The 12,515-nt window shown below is 42.0% G+C and overlaps 1 long non-coding RNA gene across 1 annotated transcript; it reads right to left on the bottom strand.

Annotated features, from left to right (window-relative positions):
* Nucleotides 1-1,048: 1,048 nt before the first annotated feature.
* LOC106735454 (uncharacterized) lies at nucleotides 1,049-12,501 on the bottom strand. The gene is made up of 4 exons (XR_001370778.2): nucleotides 12,419-12,501; nucleotides 7,269-7,353; nucleotides 3,415-3,539; nucleotides 1,049-1,884 (listed from the first exon to the last, which is right to left on the bottom strand). It is a non-coding gene; the product is annotated as an uncharacterized LOC106735454 (long non-coding RNA).
* Nucleotides 12,502-12,515: the final 14 nt, after the last annotated feature.

Genomic DNA, 12,515 nt, shown 5'->3' on the forward strand with positions numbered 1-12,515 from the left:
TCTCTTAAGCTATCTCCTGGTCCTATTTTGTCCTATTATTAAATTTCAGAGGTCAATACAGATGATAATATCACACGGTAAAGGTTCTAATGGAAGAAGTACAACATATTTTGAGAAGACAGGGAAAAGACTGAGGTAGGAGATAGGCTTGGGACATACAGTTAAGGTATATGGAAGATGGAAACACAGTAAGCTTTACCGAAAATGGAGTCACAGTGGCTAAGTTTAAACAAAGAGTTGACTGCTTTAAGGCTCAAAACAACTATAGTTAAGGGCAACTGTTTCTATTTGCTAACTACATTCTAAAAAAAGGTAACAGATCAATATGGTCTGCGGATGTCACAAAGAAGTGGCAATCAGCCACTTAGTGCAATAATAAATTACCCACACTACTGTAACTACTTTCTAGAGCCCACTTCCTTATCAGAGAGCTAGGTCGTTGCTCTGACTTCTGGATAAAAACCTCTCACTTTAGCTCCTCTTCAGCCACCCATACCGGGATCCTTCCCTGCCTATTTGTGAGTTTTCCTTTTCTAACTTTAATAAACTGCTTTGCTGCCCTCCCTGTGTCTGTTTCTCTAATTCTTCATGAGCACAAGACAACAACCTGGTCATCTCATGGTCCTAAATCTAGCACTGGTGTTGGGCCTGATCACCTCAATATCCTGCATCAAGATTGCGTTAGTCTACTAGTGCAGCCGTAAGAAAATACCACAGACTTGGTGGCTTAAACAACAAAAACTTATTTTATGATCTTTTTTTTTTTTTTTAAGAGGTTCTTGCTTTAAGACACATATGCTAGCTAGAGAGAGAGAGAGAGAAAGTGAGAAATCATCCCCCCAGGGGGGAAGGCCATTTCACAATCCCTTCTTCATTCTCCTCCCGGGATTTTGGGCATGCACACACCTGGCATGAGTTTGAAGCTACTGGGTCCAGGACATGAAGAGCAGTTGGCCATGTGGGAGTCCAGTCACTGTCTCTAACAAGAGTTTAATAATCTTTATTTTGGCTCTGTAAAAGGAGTGTTGTGGCCACAGTTGGAGCCTGGGTCCTTTGCACAGAGACTCGTGTAGGTCTTGATGAGATGGTAAGTGAATTACTCAGAGGGAGATGTAGTAGACAGTCTCTTTCCAGATGTCAGGAGTCAGACAGCTGTGGGACTTGGAGATGGCATCAAGGGTGGCCTGGGTGAAGTTCCCCAGGGTGGCCATGCAGCCCTGGGTGAGGTGTAGCAGTTGGCAATGCTAGCCATTAGCAGCTTCTTGGGTACAGAGACTGAGGTGATGCCAGTGCCTCTGGGGGCAGGAATGAGACACACCAGTACAGAGTCACAGCAGTCGGTCACCTTGCCAGGGACAGTGTGGGGCTTGCTGATCTTGTTGCCCCAGTTGGCTTGATATGGATCCTATTTGCTAAAAGCTGCTTGGGAATAGGAAGCGTTTCTGTTCCACCTCTGTAAACTGCCTGCAGGGAAATGTTATGAGCTAGATTGCAACTGTTTTGTGGCTGTTTAGTGATTTTTCCAGTTTCCTTTGTCTGCAACATCTGTGAACCAGATTATATTACTCCTGTAACTTCTGCAAGGCAGTGCCCAAATTTGGGAGTATGAGCTCTGCTGGGACCGCTGGTGTTAAAATCCTGAGTTTTCTTATTCTGAGTGGCTCTTGATTTCTCAGCAGTTGTTTTTTGAAACAGCTTCTCTGCATAGAGATGATGGAGAGCTTGGTCAGGATAATGGTCCCTTGGATGGCAGTAGCTACCTCGGAGCACTTCGCCCCAAACCAGCATGGCCATTGTAGTCCCCAATGGTAACAAACACCTTGAATCTGGTCTGCTGGCCAACACAAGTCTGCTTTTACACAGGCATAATCTTCAAACTTCATCCTAGAAAGACACCCCCCGGAAAAAAGTCAATAATCTCAGACTCTTTGATGGGCAGGGAAGAGAGCTATATCTCCTCCAGGGACTTGATCTTCATATCTTTGATCAGACATCCCAGCTTAGTGACTGGCATCCACTCCTTGTCCTTGCCTCTGAGAGCTTCACAGCCATGGCTCCAGCCCAACCACAACAGTGACCCCCAGCCCTGGGGGCAACTGCCCAAGCCTCTGTGGCCTCCCATCCCAGAGCCTTGAGGCTCCTAGGGCACCTGGGGGCCTCCAGGCCTTCCTGTTACATCAGCTTTATCCATCATTTGGTACTTTCTCAGAGAAGGATACACCTTAATCTTAAACCTCAGATAAGGGCTGAAGATAATTGTTTTGTTGTTTGATGGGTTTAGTCTACAGGATGATAAGGAAAAATTGGACTACAGTCCTTTCTTGTATTTTTGGAAAATGAAGGAACTCACATTCCAAGATAGGTCATCTTCAGCATACTTGATGGCTCTAGTTTCTTAACCTATCTCCTGGTCCTACATATTGAAGTACAGTCTTTTCCTGTATTTCAGGAAAATGAAGGAACTCACTTTCCAAGATGGGTCACCTTCAGCATACCTGGTAGCTCTATTCTCTTAAGCTATCTCCTGGTCCTATTTTGTCCTATTATTAAATTTCAGAGGTCAATACAGATGATAATATCACACGGTAAAGGTTCTAATGGAAGAAGTACAACATATTTTGAGAAGACAGGGAAAAGACTGAGGTAGGAGATAGGCTTGGGACATACAGTTAAGGTATATGGAAGATGGAAACACAGTAAGCTTTACCGAAAATGGAGTCACAGTGGCTAAGTTTAAACAAAGAGTTGACTGCTTTAAGGCTCAAAACAACTATAGTTAAGGGCAACTGTTTCTATTTGCTAACTACATTCTAAAAAAAGGTAACAGATCAATATGGTCTGCGGATGTCACAAAGAAGTGGCAATCAGCCACTTAGTGCAATAATAAATTACCCACACTACTGTAACTACTTTCTAGAGCCCACTTCCTTATCAGAGAGCTAGGTCGTTGCTCTGACTTCTGGATAAAAACCTCTCACTTTAGCTCCTCTTCAGCCACCCATACCGGGATCCTTCCCTGCCTATTTGTGAGTTTTCCTTTTCTAACTTTAATAAACTGCTTTGCTGCCCTCCCTGTGTCTGTTTCTCTAATTCTTCATGAGCACAAGACAACAACCTGGTCATCTCATGGTCCTAAATCTAGCACTGGTGTTGGGCCTGATCACCTCAATATCCTGCATCAAGATTGCGTTAGTCTACTAGTGCAGCCGTAAGAAAATACCACAGACTTGGTGGCTTAAACAACAAAAACTTATTTTATGATCTTTTTTTTTTTTTTTAAGAGGTTCTTGCTTTAAGACACATATGCTAGCTAGAGAGAGAGAGAGAGAAAGTGAGAAATCATCCCCCCAGGGGGGAAGGCCATTTCACAATCCCTTCTTCATTCTCCTCCCGGGATTTTGGGCATGCACACACCTGGCATGAGTTTGAAGCTACTGGGTCCAGGACATGAAGAGCAGTTGGCCATGTGGGAGTCCAGTCACATAACCACCGTGCCATACGCTAGCGCCTGTTTTCTTACAATTCTTCAGGCAAAAAGTCTAGATCAAGATGCCAGCAGGGTTAGTTTCTTCTGAGGTCTCTCTATTTGGCTTGCAGACAGCTGTCTTTTCTCTGTGTCCTTACATGACTCCGTGTAATCACACTCCTGAAATCTTCTCTATTAAAAGATATTTAGAAACTTTTTGCTAGAGGGTGCATGTGCTCGCTGGAGACACACATACACACAGAGAGAGAGAGAGAGAAAGAGAGAAACCATCCTGGGGAGTGGGGGAGGCCACATTACAATCCCTTCTCCTCCAGTATTCCTTCAGGATTGGGGGGCATGAATACACAAAAAACCGGTGTGAGTTTCAAGCCACTTGGTTTAAGACTTGAACCACAGTCAACCATGTGAAAGTCTAGCACCTTACCACTTATGCCACCTGCTGGCACTCTCTCTTTTTTTTTTTTTTTGGAGAGATTTTCGCTATAGGGCGCATGCGCTCACCAGACAGAGAGAGACATAGAGACAGAAAGCGAGAAATCACCCCCCAGGGGGGATGGTCACACCGCAATCCCTTCTCTATTCTCCTCTCGGGATCTTGGGCACACACGCACACGCGCCCGGCATGAGTTTTAAGCCACCGGGTCCGGGACGTGAACCACGGTCGACTACATGGGAGTCCAGCAACATAGCCATTACGCTAACTGCTGGTTCCCGGCACGCTCTTCTTATAATGACTGCAGTTCTAATGGACCAGGGGCCCACCTTATGACCTTATTTAACCTTAATGAACTCCTTGGAAGTATTTTAATTTGACCAGACACACACACACAGGGGTGGGGGGGCAGGTACGGCAGTGATAAAGCATGCCACCAGGTCCAGGACTCAAACCATGGTCAGCCATGTGGGAATGACCAGTGCCTTAACCACCATATCACTTGCTGATCCCCATGTTTCCTTCTTTCTTAACACTGAGTAATATAACATTGTGTGTATAGTTCTTTTTATTTATCATTCATCTATTGATTAACATTTGGATTGCTTACACATTTTGGCTATTGTGACCAAAGTAGTTATAAACAAGAATGTACAATGCTTTTTGCTTTTATTTAAGAAGCTTTGCTAAGTCATGTGCGAGTTAGTGAGCAAAAATACAGGTTAGAAGACTGTAGGTAATCCTCTCTCTTTCTCATTAACTCACTACACAATCTTAAATTATGTAACTCCATCAGTCTGTTGGGCCTCATGTAAGACGGAGAAATACATTCACAAAGTTGTAATAAAAGCAGGTGAAATAATGTGTATTAAAGCCCTATATCCAGGGGCCAGCAGAATCCTGGACCTGGTGACTTACCTTCTCACTTTCTCTCTCTTTCTCTCCATCTCTCTCTCTGGCTCTGTCCCTCTCTGGTCAAAATAAAATAAGTAAATGAATAAAGTTAAAAAAAGTAATTCTTTTTTTTTTTTTTTAAAGCCCTATATCCAAATACAGTCACATTGAGAGGACTTCAACATATGAATTTTGGGAGAACATAATCCAATTCATAATGGATTAATTTCCACAAAGAAGTATTATCCAAGGTAAGATCCAAAGTTTACATAGAATTTGCCAGAGAAAGAGTGGGGAGAAAAGTGTTTCAGAATGTGGTAAAGCCTGGTTAAAGATGAGAAATGAGATGATTTATAGCACATCAGGAAATGGAAAGCAGTTTCCAGATGAGTCTAAGAAGCTAAGCAGACAAACTTGGAAAGCCTTGGAATCATGTTAAAATCGGGGCTTTATCTCAGGGCAATAAGAAACTGGAAGCAGGAGAGTGGTGTAAAAATTTGCCTGATCACTTTGGCTGGGTGTGAAGAGTGAACTGAAAAATAGATGCCCTGGAGTTAGAAAGATAAATTTTAAAGCTGTTGTAGTTAAATAGGTAAGATAATAGTAGGGATAGAGAAAAGTATATATAGAAATATATTGCACTGAGAAATCTTTAGAACATAGACTCAACAGGATTTTCTAAGAGTCTGGGAAATAAGGACTAAAGTTTCTGAGCTGAGCAATGGGTGGAAAGTTGGTGCCATGCCCTGAGATAGGGAACAAAGAAGCAGATGGTGTGGGGCTCGAACTTGGGAGGTGGGGATGCTAAGCTCAGTTTTCATTATATTGAGTTATAGATGTGTGAGTCACACAAGTAAAGATGTTCACAGCCCTATCAGCTGTCTATTTTGATCCTTGTTTTCGAGATAAAAAGCAATAACAACAACTGAAATTTTAAGAGTTAAGTGAAGCAGGATCTATACCCAGGTTCACTTTACTTCAAGGGCCATGTTTGTTTTTTTGTTTTTTTGTTTGTTTGTTTTTTTTTAACTACAGTGCACAGAATTTTGTTCCAAAAACCTAAAAGTCAGATATATTTCAAAATTCAATACTTACTTTTTTTTTTTTGAGAGGGTTTTGCTATAGGGTGTGTGTGTTTGCCAGAAAGACAGAAACAGATAGACAGAAAGTGAGAAATCACACCCCAGGGAGGATGGCCACACCACAATCCCTTCTCTTCCAGTCTCCTCTCAGGGTCTTGGGCATGCATGCACATGTGCCCAGTGTGAGTATAAGTCACCAGATCCAGGACTCGAACTGCGGTCGACTACATGAGAGTCCAGAGATATAGCCATTACACCAACTGCTGGTCTCAATACTTACTAGTTTTTAGAAAGCTAATATAATGCCTACAATATAGAACAGGGACTGGGATAGTATCTTTTTTTTTTTTTTTTGGAGAGATTTTCGCTATAGGGCGTGTGCGCTCACCAGAGAGGGGGAGAGAGAGAGAGACATAGAGACAGAAAGTGAGAAATCACTCCCTGGGGAGGATGGTTACGCTGCAATCCCTTCTCCATTCTCCTCTCGGGATCTTGAGCATGCATGCATATGCACCCGGAGTGAGTTTTAAGTCACCGGGTCCAGGACGCAAACCGCGGTCGACTGCGTGAGAGTCCAGCGACATAGCCATTACGCTAACTGCTGGTTCCCAGTATCTTATATTTTTTTAGAGAGAGATTTTTGCTATTGGGCTTGTGTGCTCACTGGAGAGATAAAGAAACAGAAAGTGAAAAATCACCCCCTAGAGGGGATGGCCATGCTTCAATCCCTTCTCCATTATCCTCAGGGAATCTTGGGTACACACCCACACATGCCCGGCCTGAATTTTAGGCTGACTACATGGGAGTCCAGCAACGTAACCATTACAGCATCTGCTGGTCCTAAGGGAAAAAATCTTATAATCAAGCACATTCATAAATCTACAATGAATCATGTGAATATGAATAGTAAGTGGATAAAGAAGTACTATGAGTAGCCTTATGACAGTTCAGAATAGATTCTGCCACCAAATAAATTACATTAAAAAAACTTCAGCATTCAAGGTGTAATGGAATTTGGAATTGTGGATAATGGCATAGCTTTTTGGATAATGCAATGTCATGGAAGTCAGGGAATAGAGTTTCAAGGTGGAAACAGTGTCAAATATCACTGAAAAATGAGAGACAAGAATTGAAAAGTCATTAGAACTGGAGACTAAGAGGATAGTAGTGATATCTTCAGGGACATATCCCTTAATAGTACAAGTAATGAGAGAAGAAGTCAATCCTAAAGGGGTTAAAGAGTAATACAGACCCAGCCACTGTGGTGCAGAAGTAACACAAGTGCTCTGCAAGGCTAGAAGCCATACTGCTGACCACAGGGTCAGATCCTCATGTTAGCCTGAAAACACACTGGGCACAAACAAGAAGGTACCCATAGTCCCGAGGAGCTGGAGTTCTGGGAAAGGGGGTGATGGTGTGATGAGACTCCTTTGAGAGTTCTTCTCTCTCTTCTCTACCTGAAAAAAGTAGGACAATTTATATACTCAACAGAATGGCTAAAAAGACAAAAGTAACAAAGTATTAATAACTTAAAGTTAGGGGGAACCAGCAGTTAGCGTAATGGCTATGTCGCTGGACTCCCACGTAGTCGACCGCGTTTCGCGTCCCGGACCTGGTGGCTTAAGACTCACGCCAGGCATGTGTGCATGCGTGCCCTAGATCCCAAGAGGAGAATGGAGGAGAAGGGATTGTGGCATGACCATTCCCCCTGGGGGGTGATTTCTCGCTTTCTGTCTCTATGTTTCTCTCTGTCTGGCGAGGGCACGCGCCCTATAGCGAAAACCTCTCCAAAAACAAACAAACAAACAAAAAACAAAAAAACAAACTTAAAGTTAGTACAATTGTCATTCACTGCTGGTGGTAATATAAATGGGTATAAGCAGTTTAGAAAACTATCTGGCAATATCTACTAAAGCTGAACATAAACAGAACACATGATGCAGCAATTCCAGTCCTAGACATGTGCTCAGCAGAAATGTATGCACATATTTCCCCAAAATACATGTCCAAGAATGTGTTTTGAAAATATTAGCTTTATTTTAGAGAAGTGGTAGGTTTATTGATATTCATTACATCGTAAATTAATTAAAGATAAATTTGTAAGGACAATTGATGATAGTTGGTCATGTCCCAAGATTATATTTATTTAAGTCTATGCAATGAGGTTAAAAAAAAAAAAGGAAATGGTGTTAAGTTGTTAATCAAATGGCACGAGGTATAAATAAACTACCTATCCAAAAACAGGCTGTAATTATTTATAAAATTACAAATAACCTTTCTGTAAAATCCAATCACTATCATTTAATTAAGTAAGATGTTTGCTCTGTGATGAATGAAGAACTCAAGAGAATTCTGCAAATTATTCCAATATTCTGATTAAACATTTCCTATTGGCCTATTTCTCCTATTACTTTGCTCCCTTCCTCAAATCCCTGAACTAGAAGGGTGAGATAAACATGGCAATCATGCTGTGAAAGAATAGGAGTCCTGCAGATTTTAGAACTGGTGAGGATGAATTCAGCATGGAATAACCTAAGTGTCTAGCCAAAGCTGAAGTCTAGCCAGGCTCCACATATGCTGTGAAAATTCTCTGGCCACAATCCTGATGTCCTAACATCTGAGGTTGTATCATTCTTCCAGTTGCTTTTAGACCAAATGTCAACAGCATATGATGTAAACATGTCAAGGTAGAAGTATAAGGTATCTGTTGTATTTTCTTTTTCTTTCTTTTTCCTACTTACCTTCCCACCTTCCTATTTTTTTTACTTCCTGTCTTTTCTATCTCCTTTTCTTTCTTTTTAGTTCTTTGTTTTTGTTTTAGGAGGGGGTGCCACAATACCTACATAGTTTTGGTATTACAAAGAAATTTTCGCTCCAAGAAATTTCAGTTCCCTGGAAGGTAGGAAAAATATTTAAGAGACTACCTCAAAGTAAACAGTATAGTGAAGTTGAAAGAAAATTAAATTAGTGGTAACTTTTTTTTTTTGCCTGAGAACAGTTACTACAACTGTTCTCTTGAAGCCCTCACATGGCTTTTCATGTGCTAGTATCACTTAGGTGGGAGGGTGACACAGAGCATGGAAAGCAGAAGAGAGCGAATAGATTCACAGAGGCATTTAAAAATCTTGGCACCTGTGGAAAATACTTTTTAGAAGGAGGCTGGTAGCTTCTCTCATAGAAAACTTAAGAACAGTTACTGACTACTGTCTAATGACTTCAATAATTTCTTCCTTACCACTCAGTTTCTAAGTATCCTCTCCTCTATTTTTATTTAAAGGTTGTCATACTCTATCATTTTCTAATATCTTGTGATTTGCTTGACCTCATCTCAATATGTGATCACTCTATTTGAAATAGGGTCCAGATTGACTAACATTTTGCATCAAAGTGTCAGGGCACGAGGTAGGAGCTGGAAGCTTGAAGTCTGTATAATTGGGGGTGGGGAATGGTAATGACTGAAGAGGATTTAATTAAGATGTCTCAGTGTTAAAAAAGAAAATGTAAGCGAAAGGCGTTTTCCTTGTGCCTGACTCAGTGCAGACAACAGATAAGTTATTTCTTATTGATAGTGCACCAGTAGGATGATTAGGATTCTATAGAGCTCTCTTTTCTTTCCTTGCTTGAGAAACTAACCTTGTGTAAAGTTCACTGAATCACTGTCTTTATTTGACTGACTTTTCCCAGTGTCAGTTTACTGAATAAGAAAGCCTGCCCTGAAATTCTACTGTCCTTGGTCTTGCCTCTGTTGAACTTTGTTGAATAAAATGCCAGACTCCTGCCTAACTTGGCTTTATTCATCCTGGCTCATGTTGAAGCAATCGGACGACTTGGCTCTAGAGTCCAAGGAGTTTGAGCTTGTCGACCTCAAGGCTACCCTCCCCCTCTCTCACATAGCCTGTGCCTGCCCAGTCTTGTTTGTGAATAGTTCTTGGCAAATACCCTGGAGGAGAACAGAGCCACTAACAATAGCAACTCTCTTTTTAGCTGAATCTCAGTACTCAGGACTGTGAATTTAGGAAAACCCAAAATAACTTGTGTAAGTGCAGTGGGTCATCCTACCAACCTATTTTTACTATTCAAACATTGGAAATTATTCCAGTAGACATTTAGTGGTAGAAAAAGACTAGTGGGAAAAGAGCTGGGCTTATAGTCAAGACAGATCTAGATTCAAGACCTCGCTCAGCTATTTATCAATTTTATGATGCTGGAGAAGTCATGGATTTAAGTCTACTAGAACTGAATAAGCAAATATACATGTAAGTGTTTAGAAATCTACAAAGTGTTACACAAAGTTAAACCATTAGTATCGGGAAGTAAGGATAATTTGAAAGTTTCAGGAAAAGGGGTTAAGTTATATCTTCAAAACACTCTAAACAATCTGAAGCAAGATGGTGTTTACCTTCTGCTCAACACCATGCTCTGCCTTAAAAACAACCAAAACTGGGGTCAGCAGGTGGCACAGTGGTAAGGTGCTAGACTCCCACATGGCAGACAGAAGTTTGAGTCCTGACCTGGCAGCTTGGAATTCACTTTGGGCACGTGTATGCGTGCCCAAAATCCTGAGAAGAGAATAGAGAAGAGATTGTGGCATGGTCACCCCCGCCCCCTTGTGTGTGTGTATGTGTGTGTGTGGGGGGTGTCTCGATTTCTGTCTCTCCAGCAAGTACATACCCAATAGCAAAAATACCTCAAAACAAAACAAAGCTGTAATTAGTCTCTGTTTAAAGTTAAAGCAATCTACCCTTCTAATTATGATAAAGTTGGAAACAAGAGAGGTACTTAACAGATCCTTTTATATCAAGGAATGACAACAGGAATTCTTATACCTACTAAGTACAGGAAAGACAAGTGGCCATCACTTACATGCTAGCTATGCTGACAAACTGCTTTTCTCTGAAGTTAAGCCACTTAAAATTTTATTTCATATACAGTGAAATGGGTGGTTCTTCAGACTTAAGCATGTACTTGTCCTATATTACTCATGTGCACACATAAAAAGGAAAACAAGTGAAAGAAAGCTGGTTAAAGTATTTCTAAGGCAATAACAACTTGATCACAGCTGTCACCTGGCCAAGAGTGACCATATGATCATCTGATCTCAATGTTGGGAAAACAGGAAATCTTACAACAGTAATCACTCATTGATCTATCACCCTGCTTAGCTACAAAACAGTTCTGTGCACTGCTTCAACCTCCTGATACACCTCCACATCTTGTCTCTTTCCTACCTCAGAAACAACAGCTTGCCTTTGAGTTTATCATTCCCTCATTTCCTCTCCTGATTTACCACATATATACCCTAACCACCACACTGTTATTGTTTACAACTCTGTCAATAAATGGGAACTCAGGACCAGCAGTTAGCATAATGGCTATGTCGCTGGACTCCCATGTAGTCCACTGTGATTGGCGTCCAGGACCCCGTGGCTTGAAATTCATGCCGGGTGCGTGTGCGTGCGTGCCCAGGATCCTGAGAGGAGAATGGAGGAGAAGGGATTGCGGCGTGGCCATCCCCCCCTGGGGGGCGATTTCTTGCTTTCTGTCTCTCGGTCACTCTCTGTCTCTCTGGTGAGCACACACACCCTGTAGCAAAAACCTCTCCAAAATAAATAAATAAAAATAAATGGGAACGCTATCCATTTGTGTCATAGATGGCCTCATAGTACTACATAAAGCAATTGGGTTTGTTTATTTATTTATTTATTTATTTATTTATTTTTAAAATTCTCTATAAGGCACGGTGTTCTACAGAGACAGGGAAACAGAAAAACAGAAAGCACCACCTTTTCTCCTACCCCGAAGAGGGAACCACTTCTAGGCAATCTCTTCTCAATTCTCCTCTCAGGATTCTGGGCACCCATGCAAAGGCACCCACCAGGTCAGGAGGGCAAATGCATAAATCACGACTGTCAATCAACTCTACGACCATAAAGAGCCTACCATAGTGGTTCAGCAAATAATTAACTGCTAAATTAGTGAAGTATTACATTTGCTTTTCTGTGATCCATATATTGTTTTTTTTTTGAGAGATTTTCACTGTAGGGCGTGTGCGCTTGCCAGACAGACAGAGAGAGACATAGAGACAGAAAGCGAGAAATCACCCCCCAGGGGGGATGGTCACGCGGCAATCCCTTCTCCTCCATTCTCCTCTGGGGATCTTGGGCATGCACGCACACGCGCCCGGCGTGAGTTTTAAGCCACCGGGTCTAGGACGCAAACTGCAGTCGACTACGTGGGAGTCCAGCAACATAGCCATTACGCTAACTGCTGGTTCCCCCATATATTGTTTTAACTCGTTTGTAAGCAACTTGAAGGCCAAGCCCTCATTCACGTTGCTCAATGTGAGAGTGCTGTGGTGGAGTCTAGTCCAGGGCCTAGCCTATTGCTCAAATCTTCGTGAGAAACAAAACAAAAACCAGATAAAATTGGCAATGGGAGTGCAAGAAGGCGTATAAATAAGCAGAGTGGGTGGGGGGAAATGGGAGACTGACGCCAGAAATAGAAAGGGCCATTTTAAATTACCAACACAGGGAGGTGCCTCCTCACGTGACGTTCAGAGCAGCCAAGAAGCTTTAGAAACGCTTCTCGCGAGAGGAAAGCTCGACCGCACGCAAGCGTA

This window comes from Tupaia chinensis, unplaced genomic scaffold, assembly GCF_000334495.1.
Source record: "Tupaia chinensis unplaced genomic scaffold, TupChi_1.0 Scaffold000399_1, whole genome shotgun sequence".
NCBI lineage: Eukaryota > Metazoa > Chordata > Mammalia > Scandentia > Tupaiidae > Tupaia > Tupaia belangeri.